The sequence below is a fragment of the Protopterus annectens genome, chromosome 1.part1 (genome assembly GCF_019279795.1).
Source record: "Protopterus annectens isolate FY-2018-M chromosome 1.part1, PAN1.0, whole genome shotgun sequence".
NCBI classification, from domain to species: domain Eukaryota; kingdom Metazoa; phylum Chordata; order Ceratodontiformes; family Protopteridae; genus Protopterus; species Protopterus annectens.
The window spans coordinates 574,866,448-574,882,642 of NC_056726.1; positions in this window are offsets into that span (position 1 = coordinate 574,866,448).

Here is a 16,195-nt window from a genome sequence, read left to right on the forward strand (position 1 = left end):
TGGGCACAAATATGGACACAATGGGAGCAGGCCTCCCACCCACTGCTACTCACAACAGCAGTCTACGTTCCAAAAGTGCCAGGCCTGGAGGCTGAGCAGGAGGAGCATGTGGGCCCTGTGAATGTGTACTGGGTACCTCAAGGTGATGTAGCACATCTCACATGTGTCTGTGGAGCCCGTTATGGAACAGACCCTGGACCTGACCTCGGGGGACAAGATCATGTTTGTGTGTGCCCCCAGGGAGGGGGCAACATCCCCTGAGTTGGTTCCACTTGAAGGTATTGCCAGACCTGTACACGAGGAGGCCCCTGGGTGGGTCACACATGTGATGTGGCCTGGTAACATGGGCAGATGAGTTTGGAGAGGTGGTTCTGCTGGGTAGTTATAGTCTACATCTACACAATCATGGAACATGTCCAACAGCATGCATAGATATCCCCAATAACACAAAATGTCAGATGTGCAGCAACCACATAGCAAGCATACCACAGGCATATATGTAACCATAGTGGCCCTGACAATGGCATACAGGTGAATAGTCTGTAACAGGCCAGCAATGACAGTGTCCACACAGGGAACATGGCTACATACACATTGCACAAAGTGTGGTACAACACAATATCTGCCACACTGGTAGGTAAGCTGTAGCTATAACTATTGAGTTGTGTGTACAGTTTGTTGTCGCTGATATGATGGGGGGGTGACAGTGATGTGTATTACGAACTGTGGTAAACTTGCTGCATGATTTGCTCACACCTGTGTCCATCTTTTTCTCTTTCAGGCAAGATGTCACATGGAAGGCTTCCGGCCTACTCAGTTGCCGAGAATGATATTGTGGTAAACCACCTAATACAGCACTAATCTGCCTTGTTTGCCACCATTGATTATCAGGAGTGGACAGCCCTGTGGAATGACCTAGTCCACACGGTCAATGATGTCGGACTGCACAACCACAGTTATGAGCAGGTCCAGCATCATTGTTCTGACCTGCTTCGCAATGCCCGTCTGCATACTGCTGCAGTCTGGGGGTTCACCTCGCAATGGGGGTGGCCATGCCATCCATCTCCCCTAATATGTGTGGAGGAGCTCCTAGCCAGCCTCGTGGCACCTGCCATCTGCATAGCCACCAACTGCCGGACACCTTTGTAGAGGTGGGTGCTACCCACACACCGGCCGACAAACGTGCAGGTAAGGCCACAGGGCACATCAGTAGACCACTGTTGCATATACATCCGCATATGTACAGGTATATCATGCATACCTGACATGTCATAGATATAGTTTGTTGCTGCATAGTAGTGATAAACAGATGAGCATATGTGTTAGTATTCTGGACATGTACTGTTGATGTATTGTAATGCTGCACCCAACATTTAGCAATGCCACAGGTGTGGCTACTGACTTTGCATCAATCACCCTCTTATGTAGGTCCCTTCGGTATACCACCAAGGCAGCAGTCTGTAGCTGGTGAGTATGGTTTATGTAGATGCTTGCCAATACACTAGGCATGTAATGGCTATGGTATATTACATGCACACATCTAACACATCTACTCAGAATGCATGCTGTACTTGTGCACTTATTGTTGCTGTTAAATGCATGGCATCACAGTGGTGACCATGATGAGGTATTGGAAGGGTATATCAGACACCTGCAAGATAACTAACATCCTGTCATTGCAGAATGTGTCCACAGGGAGTAACATCATGGTGGGAGACATGGCCTACAGTAGGGACATGTTTGGAACAACACCCATATGGAGTGCAACACCAGTGTATATACCTGTAGAACAATGGCAACTGTTCCAGAGTTACACTATGGCATAATGTATTACTGTGGTCCACATTATCAACTGGGACTAGGCAGTAAGATGTGGTGTTCAGTGTATGGGACACTGCAAACTGACACACATGTGTAGGCCTTACTTGTCAAGCATCTGCAAAAAGGCTGAAGGTTGAGGGGGTGTCAGCATGACACACCAGTGCACTGCAGCAGGGATCCTAAAAATGCTTAGAATGACTGTATCTGCACATAGTCAGGTTCAGGAACTGTGGCAGATGTAACCCTACTACCACAGCAATAGTGACAGCAGTGTGTGAACACCAAGGGATGTGCACATGAGTAGACCTTGCAATCATGCAGATTAGGGGGACATGTGTAGGACAGACTGAACATATACTGGCAAATGCAGCTGGGCCATGCTAGTATACCCCTGCCAGGAGTAGTGCCTGCTGTAGTACACATAACAATACATGCAACAAACCGCCTTGATAAGGGTGTGCACACATATGCCCACATGGAGTGTATGCATCCTGGTCAGCATCCACACACCTAACACATTGTGTAGACACTGCATGTGAAAGTAAAGGACATATGTCACGTATCAGGCTCACTGTTAATATATGCGCTGATGTGGTTCCATGGCAGATTAAGGAAACAGCACCATCATTTGACATCCCCCTTTTAGCCACCTCAACCCCGCACACAGTTTCAGTGCCTTTACATACCCCATCACCAGTGGCCATAGCGGAGGGACAGCTGGCATTTGGTGGCAGTGTACAGAAAGTGTGGTAACCATGCCTACTGTGTCTGGTCACAGCAAGTATAGCCAGATGTCTGACAGTGCACCACATAGGCAGATGTCCCAGGGTGCTCATGGTATAGCGGCTGGTCATCATGCCCCTGGCAAATGTGACACATCTGGTACCAGCAGGCGCATGTTTCAGGCTGCCATGGTGGTGCAGGCATGTATGGAATGTTAAACCAGACAGGGCCTGAGGCTGCAGAGGGCTGCTCTCACATCTGCAAGTCTCAACTCTCGTGAACTGTCTGATGCCATCCATGCATTAACTGAGCTCATGAATAGATGGTCTGGTGAGATGATGGCCCACATTGACTGAGGCCTGTCCATGCTTGAACGTGTGGTGGGAGTGCGGCGATGGCTGGATGGACATAGGCCAGCAATGCCAACAGCTGGCAGTCAACATGGAAATGCTAGGACACCAAGGGGCTCCCGTAGTGGCAGTACCAGTCCCGGTACTGTGGGGGGGCGCTGTCCACACCATACCAGAGCAGGCCATGAGCACGTGGTCCTGGACAGTCCCAGGAGGAACCTGGTTTCAGCAGACATTTGTCATCATCAGGTGAGAGTAGCACATCGAGGCCTGTACCTTGACATGCCCATGGAACCCCTGGCAGGCACAGTCCACATGTCTGTGACTGAAGATAGTGAACTGCACACCCTGCTAGGTATGGTCTGCAGCTGTCCATAAACACCTGTGTAGGGCAGCCACATGGCAGAACTGTGTGCATGCATACCCACGCACTATATAAACACACATAGGGCAACCCCATACCTACACACACCACATCACCATGCCCAGTTCACCTCATTACACCTCTCACCCACACACATGGTGTCAAATGTATGGCTCACCCTCGGCCTCTGGCAAGCCAACAACACACCCTGTGCATATGATGATACCTGTGCCACATCCCTGTCATCCATACCATCGATGCAGGGGCAGGCTAATATGGTTCTGATGCGCACGGTGACTGTACTATAGTGTACCACAGTACTGCAGTATAACATGTTGTAAGGAGTAAAGTTTAATGCATATATGTCAGGTAGTGTAGCTGTCCAACAATGATGCATTATAGCTGTTAGTAACACCAGTTGATTGTAGTCTCTATAATGTTATCCATTTTTGTTGTAGGTGTACATGTGTCAGCATGAGGATGGTCTGCAGTCATATTCCACAACATGGTATGGCACTGTGGTGACACCATGGCTGTGACATATCTGGGATACAGTTGAACACATGTCACAGGTTTGTATAACAGTTATTGCCTGTGCCACATGGACAGGTGACCTGCTGGGACATGTATACTCTACAACCTGATGTAGACTCATCCACATACACACACACTCTTACTTGGCAACACTGGGACTGTGCCCCTACCTAGGTGTGTAGTGATACTGAAGTGTGTGGCTTTCATTGCACACACCACACAGTGTTTAGGGTGAGGTGTGTTCCAGGTTACATGTTATATGCAGAACAACCCCAGACATGTACAGTATGCTAATGGGGGATGTAATGGGTGTATATGATACATAGTGTGACATACCTTCATATACACATTAACAGACACATAACAGGCAGACACACATCCGAGAGACCTGGGCCTATTGCTGCTAACTAACTTGACCATGTGTCCAATGTGTTACAGGTAGGCCACACACAGCACATGAATAACTGGCCAGGATTTTGGTATCAGTTACCTGTATGGTTGATAGTGACAGTGGTAACCATAACGTGGTACATGGGGCACATACTGGGTGTACCTTGGTGTAATGACAGTGTACACAGCACCCACATCCCCCAGTGGATGTTGTACTCCCTGAATCCCATGATGACGCTTTGACATACCCACCATCACACATTGGCCATGACTGCAATACAACCCTTTGTATATCCCAACAGTGGTACTACAGGGATATGCATCTAATGCGCATGCCACATGCATAGTAGGGTGTCGCATTGTCATGCCTCACCTATGGGCAGCAACAACACTATCTGTACTACTGTGTGGCAATGGGTATTGTAATGGGAGTATGTGGCCTTGGAATGCTGTACCCTACATATATATGGACATAAACACATATACACACTTAACAGTTACGTTCCGGCACTATTAAGGCTGTCCTTTGTATTCCACTTCCTCTTTGCTAGACCTCGGTCATAAATGCCAGCATAAACCACGAACAACCGGAGTGTATAAAAAACTCTTCTTTAATGTAAAATAACAAAAACACACGTAAAAGAACCTTAGATTTAGTGCTTTCATCTCCTAAACGGAGACTTCTTCAGAATCAAATTGTAGTTAGCACCAACAGTCTTTTATATTATACTTAATTCCCAATAGTAGTTAAATCAATTGAATAATTGCTTAATCCAATATTAAATTTAAAAGGGCAATTCATTTTCATGTTCATGTTGAACCACATCAAATACAATGTAAAAATGTTATGTAAAAATGTTCTAAACATGCTGTTTCTTGAAAAATACTGAATAAAAAATAAGTAAATAAATAAATAAATATATTGATGCAGGTGAAAAACATATTGCATACAATAAATAAATGAGATATAAATATATATTTAAAAATATAATTCATAATTATATAAATAATTAAATGAATAAATACATATAAATAAATAGGAGGTTGAAAAATTATGTATAAATAATAACAATAAATAAAATGTTTTGAATATTTAAAAACGTTTGATACATAAAATATACATGTAAATATTAAATAAAAAGTGTATGTACATGTATATATAGGTTTCTCAACTATTGGTCCAGTTAATTAAATATAATACTATCTATCCTAAATGTCATAATGTTAAATATTCCTCACTATATAGTCTTCCTAACCATTTTGCAAACATGTTCCTAATCCTAATGTGAACATAAATTCACTTGGGAGCCTACAAAACTTTCTAAAAGACATTTCGTCAAAACATTTCAAAAACATTTCAAAAAGCATTTCAAAAAACATTATAAGGAGCATATGTATACCATTATTGCAACATCCCTTACAATGTTTCTTATCACATCCTTCACGAACATCATTATAACATTTTTATAACATTTTAATAACATTTTTATAACATTTTTATTTTCGGGTCATTGGCTAATATTTTCAGTGCCGGGGTGATAGATATATGGTCATTCAGACCCCAATTACCACAGGCATCTAGCCTGAGTTGCCATATCATCTTCCTATATTCGACTTTGGTTTCCCAATCACCCCCTTGTTCCATATGTTCTACCAATTCCAATACCCAAAATTTATAATCAGCATTTTTACACTCTATTGCATGTCGGTATAGGGCATTATTTTCGTTGTGCCTGTTTATATCTCTTATGTGCTCGTATATTCTATTTCTAAGGTGTCTTTCAGTTTTTCCAATGTAATATTTTTGACAAGCTTTACACACCACTAAATATATAACACCTTTAGAATAACAAGTACTGTATTTCTTAGCCCTTAAAGTCAGGTGTAAGTTAGATAATGTTACTTCCTTTGTTTCTGCAATATATGGGCACTGTGCACATTGGCCACACTTAAATGTCCCATGCTTTTTACTAGTCCCTTCCTTCTCTGTTTTCTTTCTCTCCAGAGTATTCTTGATGTTCATATTTCTTCTAAAACTGAGTTTAAGCTCACTCTTAAATACATCAGTTTTAACTGCCATGTTTTTGAACATGTTCCAAACTTCATAAATACTCTTTTTCAACCAACCAATGTCCTTATAATAACCAATAGTTGAGAAACCTATATATACACATGTACATACACTTTTTATTTAATATTTACATGTATATTTTATGTATCAAACGTTTTTAAATATTCAAAACATTTTATTTATTGTTATTATTTATACATAATTATTCAACCTACTATTTATTTGTATGTATTTATTCATTTAATTATTTATATAATTATGAATTATATATTTAAATATATATTTATATCTCATTTATTTATTGTATGCAATATGTTTTTCACCTGCATCAATACATTTATTTATTTATTTATTTTTTATTCAGTATTTTTCAAGAAACAGCATGTTTAGAACATTTTTACATAACATTTTTACATTGTATTTGATGTGGTTCAACATGAACATGAAAATGAATTGCCCTTTTAAATTTAATATTGGATTAAGCAATTATTCAATTGATTTAACTACTATTGGGAATTAAGTAAAATATAAAAGACTGTTGGTGCTAACTACAATTTGATTCTGAAGAAGTCTCCGTTTAGGAGATGAAAGCGCTAAATCTAAGGTTCTTTTACGTGTGTTTTTGTTATTTTACATTAAAGAAGAGTTTTTTATACACTCCGGTTGTTCGTGGTTTATGCTGCCATTTATGACCGAGGTCTAGCAAAGAGGAAGTGGAATACAAAGGACAGCCTTAATAGTGCCGGAACGTAACTGTTTTTTGTGGATTCATCCTTTTGGTTACAAGTTGTTAGTGTTGGTTTGTTTTTCGGATCCGGACACGAGGAGTCCTTTACACACAGAATGGAGAGCAGCGGTATGCTAAATGAATTATTGCGAGTAATCCAAGCGTACTCGCAAACTGACAATTTACCTGCAGGAACCTCTACTGAGATTCCTTGTACGCAAAGTAGCCCTAAGGACCGGAGGGCAAATAGAGTGACGTCTGAAGCCGGCGACCAGCAGATACGAGGTGGTGGGACCAAGGAGGTGAACGCCAGTCAGAGAAATGTGACAGCAGTGTGTGAACACCAAGGGATGTGCACATGAGTAGACCTTGCAATCATGCAGATTAGGGGGACATGTGTAGGACAGACTGAACATACACTGGCAAATGCAGATGGGCCATGCTAGTATACCCCTGCCAGGAGTAGTGCCTGCTGTAGTACACATAACAATAGATGCAACAAACCGCCTTGATAAGGGTGTGCACACATATGCCCACATGGAGTGTATGCATCCTGGTCAGCATCCGCACACCTAACACATTGTGTAGACACTGCATGTGAAAGTAAAGGACATATGTCACGTATCAGGCTCACTGTTAATATATGCGCTGATGTGGTTCCATGGCAGATTAAGGAAACAGCACCATCATTTGACATCCCCCTTTTAGCCACCTCAACCCCGCACACAGTTTCAGTGCCTTTACATACCCCATCACCAGTGGCCATAGCGGAGGGACAGCTGGCATTTGGTGGCAGTGTACAGAAAGTGTGGTAACCATGCCTACTGTGTCTGGTCACAGCAAGTATAGCCAGATGTCTGACAGGGCACCACATAGGCAGATGTCCCAGGCTGCTCATGGTATGGTGGCTGGTTATCATACCCCTGGCAAATGTGACACAGCTGGTACCAGCAGGCGCATGTTTCAGGCTGCCATGGTGGTGCAGGCATGTATGGAATGTTACACCAGACAGGGCCTGAGGCTGCAGAGGGCTGCTCTCACATCTGCAAGTCTCAACTCTCCTGAACTGTCTGATGCCATCCATGCATTAACTGAGCTCATGAATAGATGGTCTGGTGAGATGATGGCCCACATTGACCGAGGCCTGTCCATGCTTGAACATGTGGTGTGAGTGCGGCGATGGCTGCATGGACATAGGCCAGCAATGCCAACAGCTGGCAGTCAACATGGAAATGCTAGGACACCAAGGGGCTCCCGTAGTGGCAGTACCAGTCCTGGTACTGTGGGGGGCGCTGTCCACACCATACCAGAGCAGGCCATGAGCACGTGGTCCTGGACAGTCCCAGGAGGAACCTGGTTTCAGCAGACATTTGTCATCGTCAGGTGAGAGTAGCACATCGAGGCCTGTACCTTGACATGCCCATGGAACCCCTGGCAGGCACAGTCCACATGTCTGTGACTGGAGATAGTGAACTGCACACCCTGCTAGGTATGGTCTGCAGCTGTCCATAAACACCTGTGTAGGGCAGCCACATGGCAGAACTGTGTGCATGCATACCCACACACTATATAAACACACATAGGGTAACCCCATACCTACACACTCCACATCACCATGCCCAGTTCACCTCATTACACCTCTCACCCACACACATGGTGTCAAATGTATGGCTCACCCTCGGCCTCTGGCAAACCAACAACACACCCTATGCATATGATGATACCTGTGCCACATCCCTGTCATCCATACCATCGATGCAGGGGCAGGCTAATATGGTTCTGATGCGCATGGTGACTGTACTATAGTGTACCACAGTACTGCACTATAACATGTTGTAAGGAGTAAAGTTTAATGCATATATGTCAGGTAGTGTAGCCGTCCAACAATGATGCATTATAGCTGTTAGTAACACCAGTTGATTGTAGTCTCCATAATGTTATCCATTTTTGTTGTAGGTGTACATGTGTCAGCACGAGGATGGTCTGCAGTCATATTCCACAACATGGTATGGCACTGTGGTGACACCATGGCTGTGACATATCTGGGATACATAACACAACAAAGCACAGCCAGCCGACAGAGCTCAGAAACAGCGTGCGGAAAAAATAATAATGGTAACTCAAAAATGCACAAAACACGCTGATTCCTAATGGCCCCAGTTCAAAAGCAAGTTCACAGAAACAAAGAGTAAAGGCAGTAGATGTCCAAATAATCCAATTGAACAGTAATTCTTGGTAAAAACAGGTTTATTCAGTCGACACCAGTAAGCGCTTTCACCCTAAGGCTTCATCAGACTTTTACAACTTGCTGTAAACTCATTTAACTTCAAATAGCCCTCCTTTCAACCTCATTGGTTGTATAATTAGCATTCTAAACAGTTATTTAAAGCACTACTAGCCATAAAACATCAACATGTATTGCTTAAAAAGCATCAAATAGTCATGCTTCATAAAAACATAAATATATGTGCATATATAAACACAGTCACCTCTCATACAAACAAAAACAATAACTTAAAGCATGTATAAACAGACAATTCATGAAAACTAAAGTCCTAACAACCTAATTCATTTTAAAAGTGACCAAAAAATGGATGCAAGGGAAAGAAGCATCATGAACTCATACCAGCTCTATCAATTTAATGATTCTAGCTAGGAGAAATTCAAACATACTTATTTCGGTCTAGGAAGTCTCCTACTTCTTAAAAATGGTTTAATATGTACCTTATCATTGAGTCCAGGGGATACATCCGCCCTCCACCTAATAATCCAGCGGGTTTCACATTCTAGGGTCAGATTAATTAAATCCCCACCCCTGAGACCTAACTGGACCAATAGTTGAGAAACCTATATATACATGTACATACACTTTTTATTTAATATTTACATGTATATTTTATGTATCAAACATTTTTAAATATTCAAAACATTTTATTTATTGTTATTATTTATACATAATTATTCAACCTACTATTTATTTATATGTATTTATTCATTTAATTATTTATATAATTATGAATTATATATTTAAATATATATTTATATCTCATTTATTTATTGTATGCAATATGTTTTTCACCTGCATCAATATATTTATTTATTTATTTATTTATTATTCAGTATTTTTCAAGAAACAGCATGTTTAGAACATTTTTACATAACATTTTTACATTGTATTTGATGTGGTTCAACATGAACATGAAAATGAATTGCCCTTTTAAATTTAATATTGGATTAAGCAATTATTCAATTGATTTAACTACTATTGGGAATTAAGTATAATATAAAAGACTGTTGGTGCTAACTACAATTTGATTCTGAAGAAGTCTCCGTTTAGGAGATGAAAGCGCTAAATCTAAGGTTCTTTTACGTGTGTTTTTGTTATTTTACATTAAAGAAGAGTTTTTTATACACTCCGGTTGTTCGTGGTTTATGCTGGCATTTATGACCGAGGTCTAGCAAAGAGGAAGTGGAATACAAAGGACAGCCTTAATAGTGCCGGAACGTAACTGTTTTTTGTGGATTCATCCTTTTGGTTACAAGTTGTTAGTGTTGGTTTGTTTTTCGGATCCGGACACGAGGAGTCCTTTACACACAGAATGGAGAGCAGCGGTATGCTAAATGAATTATTGCGAGTAATCCAAGCGTACTCGCAAACTGACAATTTACCTGCAGGAACCTCTACTGAGATTCCTTGTACGCAAAGTAGCCCTAAGGACCGGAGGGCAAATAGAGTGATGTCTGAAGCTGGCGACCAGCAGATACGAGGTGGTGGGACCAAGGAGGTGAACGCCAGTCAGAGAAATGCGAGTACAAGGGACAATAATCAGCATTTCAACAGGAATAATGACAGGGATGTTCCTACTACCTTCGACAATTATAGAGACTTGGATTTTAATGTATGGCTCAACAAATCTTTTACGCGGAGTGGAAAAGGAAAAGAAAAATCAGGTACCAAGGAACAAGTTAATACAGTAACTTACAAAGATAAATGTAAGGACTTTAAGAAACTGTTATTTAAATACAAGTCTTTGACTGTTGAAAATTGGTACCTTGAAAAATGTGTAAAAGAAAAGATAGTCCCTAAGGGACTTAGAATCTATAAATTTCCCAATAGTTGTTTTAATGATGAAATGTTTTTTAAAAAAGTGTGTGATATTTTAAATGATTGTGAACTGTTAATTTTAAGGGCAATGATACAACATAATACTGAAGTTTTGGAGAGTTTGAAAAATGATATTGACAAGATTCATGTTGATATTAACAATGATTTATTGCATTCTTTGGAAGAGTATAAGGTGATTTATTATAGAACGTTACATGATGCTGATATGGCAGCAAATACTAATATTAACCGTAAATTAAAGAAATTGGATAGGGACATTTTAGTTTATGAAAAGGGTAATGCATACAACTTGGGAAAGCCCACCTCTAATCAGAGGTTTACTAATTATGTTAAACCTTCCTTTCAGTATAGGAATAATAAGTATTTCCAACAAAGAGAGGTCTTTAGAGAAAGACGCCGGGAACATGGCGGAACAGATGGGAATAATCAATCCTATTATGATCAATTCCCGAATCTTGAAGGGGTAGGTAGCATGGTTGACAATGATGTCCCCGTAGAAACAGAAGAGATAAGGAGATCAGAAAGGTTGAGAAATAGAAACCAACAGGCCTCCTATGCACAAGCCACATCAGGAAAAAATATAGGGTTGGGGAGGGGATATCGTGAACAGAATTTTCACTAACCCCTGCCCCTGAACTACCACACAAGATGGATATTGATTATTTTATTGATGCTGATGATAACATTAACAATTTTAATGGGATTTTAAACACTTATAACAATTTTAATATTTTTAATTATACAGATATTAATGTTGATAGAAGTTTTTTTGAATTGTTTACAAAGGGTTTTACTTTTGTTCCAGTGTCTAAACCTTGTATTGACAATTTCATCTTGGACATTAAATTATTTACACGCAAATTAAATTTTAGGTATATATTTAATGATAAAGTTGAACATAACAAGATGAATCCATTAACTAGACGCAGTACATATAACCCACCGTTACAATATGAAATTTTGAATTTTGAAAGATGTATAACCAATAAAATTCGGGACGAATATAAAATAAGAGATAGGGTGCAAAGTAATTTGGAATAAAAGGAAAAGAAATTACTGTACGAATTAAGTAATAATAATAAAATACGTGTAATGAAGCCAGACAAGGGGGGAGGTATAGTCCTTATGGACAAATGGGACTATACTAAGAGAATGAAAGATATTTTGGATAAGGACCACCAATATTGTTTGGTTACCAAAAATGAGATCAACATACTATACAGAAAGATAGATTTGATTTTAGATGACAATTTGTTTTGTGGTATGATTGATGTTGAGTTACACAAGTTTTTAACAGTATCTAAACCGGTTATACCTGCAATTTTTGGTATACGCACAAATCAGTGGTGGACCCCCATGAGACCCATAGTTGCTTCAAGGGTCTAAAACTCAGACTATGGCAATTTATGTAGACACTATGACCAAGGAATTTTATGTAAAATATGACCATATAATTAAAGATTCATGGGATTTCTTGACTAAAATTAATGAGAGTGTCTACAGTGATGAAATGTATTTTATAACAATTGATTTTAAAGATTTATTTTCTGTTATTCCACAAACCATTGGTATGGAATGGTTTGAGGAGGTTTTAACAGAGATGAAATTTCTTACACCTATTCAGTATAGAATTGTCCTAGAATGTATGGAATTGGTGTTGAAATATAATTTTGTATATTTTGAAGGTGACTATTATCACCAAAAAGAAGGGGTGGCGATGGGCTTTGCCTGTGCCCCAGTGTATGCTAACATAATAATGTTACATTGGGAAAAACAATATGTTTTTAAATCTTTGTATAATCAATACATTGTTAAGTATTTTAGGTTCCTGGACGATATCTTTGTTCTATGGAATGGAAATAAGGAGGATATTATGGAATTTTTAGAGTATATTAATCATACTATCTCCTTTTTGAGTTTTGTACATCAGGTAGATAAGGATGAAATACACTTCCTAGACATTAAGTTAAGTAAAGATAAAGAGAGAAAATGTTACAAATCTAATGTATTTAGGAAGGAACACTTTTCAAATGCTTACCTCCATTTCTGTAGTGACCACCCATATCAATTAAAGAAAAATGTTGTCAAAGGACAAATGATTAGGATGGCAAGAATGATATCAGAGGAAGATGATTTTTTGAAAGAAATGAAACATGTTGAGACAATGTTTATTGAAAGAGGTTATCCGAAGGAACTTATAATGCCTATAAAGAATCGTAACACAGGGAAGGCAAACTAGATACAAACCCCTGTTACGTAAGATGGACAACACTATAATTGACAATGGGTTAAATAATAATAATACTAACATTGACAATAGTAATGTACATAATGTTATTAGTAATAATTTTACACCATACCTTACCATCACTTATTATAAGGACATTGGTTGGTTGAAGAAGAGTATTTATGAAGTTTGGAACATGTTCAAAAACATGGCAGTTAAAACTGATGTATTTAAGAGTGAGCTTAAACTCAGTTTTAGAAGAAATATGAACATCAAGAATACTCTGGAGAGAAAGAAAACAGAGAAGGAAGGGACTAGTAAAAAGCATGGGACATTTAAGTGTGGCCGATGTGCACAGTGCCCATATATTGCAGAAACAAAGGAAGTAACATTATCTAACTTACACCTGACTTTAAGGGCTAAGAAATACAGTACTTGTTATTCTAAAGGTGTTATATATTTAGTGGTGTGTAAAGCTTGTCAAAAAATATTACATTGGAAAAACTGAAAGACACCTTAGAAATAGAATATACGAGCACATAAGAGATATAAACAGGCACAACGAAAATAATGCCCTATACCGACATGCAATAGAGTGTAAAAATGCTGATTATAAATTTTGGGTATTGGAATTGGTAGAACATATGGAACGAGGGGGTGATTGGGAAACCAAAGTCGAATATAGGGAGATGATATGGCAACTCAGGCTAGATGCCTGTGGTAATTGGGGTCTGAATGACCATATATCTATCACCCCGGCACTGAAAATATTAGCCAATGACCCGAAAATAAAAATGTTATAAAATGTTATTAAAATGTTATAAAAATGTTATAATGATGTTCGTGAAGGATGTGATAAGAAACATTGTAAGGGATGTTGCAATAATGGTATACATATGCTCCTTATAATGTTTTTTTAAATGCTTTTTGAAATGTTTTTGAAATGTTTTGACAAAATGTCTTTTAGAAAGTTTTGTAGGCTCCCAAGTGAATTTATGTTCACATTAGGATTAGGAACATGTTTGCAAAATGGTTAGGAAGACTATATAGTGAGGAATATTTAACATTATGACATTTAGGATAGATAGTATTATATTTAATTAACTGGACCAATAGTTGAGAAACCTATATATACATGTACATACACTTTTTATTTAATATTTACATGTATATTTTATGTATCAAACGTTTTTAAATATTCAAAACATTTTATTTATTGTTATTATTTATACATAATTATTCAACCTACTATTTATTTATATGTATTTATTCATTTAATTATTTATATAATTATGAATTATATATTTAAATATATATTTATATCTCATTTATTTATTGTATGCAATATGTTTTTCACCTGCATCAATATATTTATTTATTTATTTATTTATTTATTTTTTATTCAGTATTTTTCAAGAAACAGCATGTTTAGAACATTTTTGCATAACATTTTTACATTGTATTTGATGTGGTTCAACATGAACATGAAAATGAATTGCCCTTTTAAATTTAATATTGGATTAAGCAATTATTCAATTGATTTAACTACTATTGGGAATTAAGTATAATATAAAATACTGTTGGTGCTAACTACAATTTGATTCTGAAGAAGTCTCCGTTTAGGAGATGAAAGCGCTAAATCTAAGGTTCTTTTACGTGTGTTTTTGTTATTTTACATTAAAGAAGAGTTTTTTATACACTCCGGTTGTTCGTGGTTTATGCTGGCATTTATGACCGAGGTCTAGCAAAGAGGAAGTGGAATACAAAGGACAGCCTTAATAGTGCCGGAACATAACTGTTTTTTGTGGATTCATCCTTTTGGTTACATATACACACTTGCCAGAACAGAATGGGTATCCCATGCCTATAAACCCATTTGTACAACACTGTTGTGCTGGTAATGCAAGGCTCATGTAGCCAGTATGGAGAGAAGTTTAAAAGGGTACATGTAATGTCCCATACAGCAGCAGCCACAACTGACTATGGCAATGGGTGTTGCAGTAGTTATGAAGGCCCTCATGGAATTCCCAAGTACAGGTGTGCTAACACACAGACACTACTATACTCAGTCATGCACATGTACACATGTGTCAGTATTGGGGTGCATCACTGCAGGTGGTCATAGCTGTGTACCTAGCTATTGTCCAAGGAGAGATGGGTTGTGTAGGAGTTGTGTGTACAATGATATCCTGCTACCTGCTATGTGGCAGCAGGATATCTATTGACAGACACTACTGTGGTGCTCCTCAGGGTGAGAGTGACATGCATCAGCCAATCCTCCTGGTGCCTCCTGCACATGGCCATTGAGGTGATCAAGTTGACATGTATTCAACATACATTACAACATATGGTTAATGTCTGTGATGGAGACCTGTACCAAAGCATGTTCTGTTGACTGTGGTAGTGTAGTGGAGGTACCCGTGGCATGTGGTGCATGCAGGGTGTTATCTCCTGTTTGTGCCAGTTCTTACACAGCTGGGCAGACATATCAGTGTCACTCAAGCTTAGGTTGCCTGTACATAATCCAGCTGGATACCTGCCATCTGTACATCTGTACAGGGGCTGACCATCATCAGCTTGGCAAGTAGCTATGCAGTAGGATGAATGTGTTGGCAGATAGATGTTTGACAACAATATGTATGCCATAACTACATGTCAGAAGCCCTCACTAACATCTTCTGTACAGATGGTAGTCTACAGTTACATTGCACATGTCGGATCATTACCCACTTGGGGTTATATACTGTGACTCAGCTCACATACCAGGGGTACAAAAGGGAGGCCTCAGAGTCAAGCAATGCCTACAGGTTTGCCTGTTGTCAGTACTACATTTAGCACTCTACTCTTGCCTGAGTAAGCACT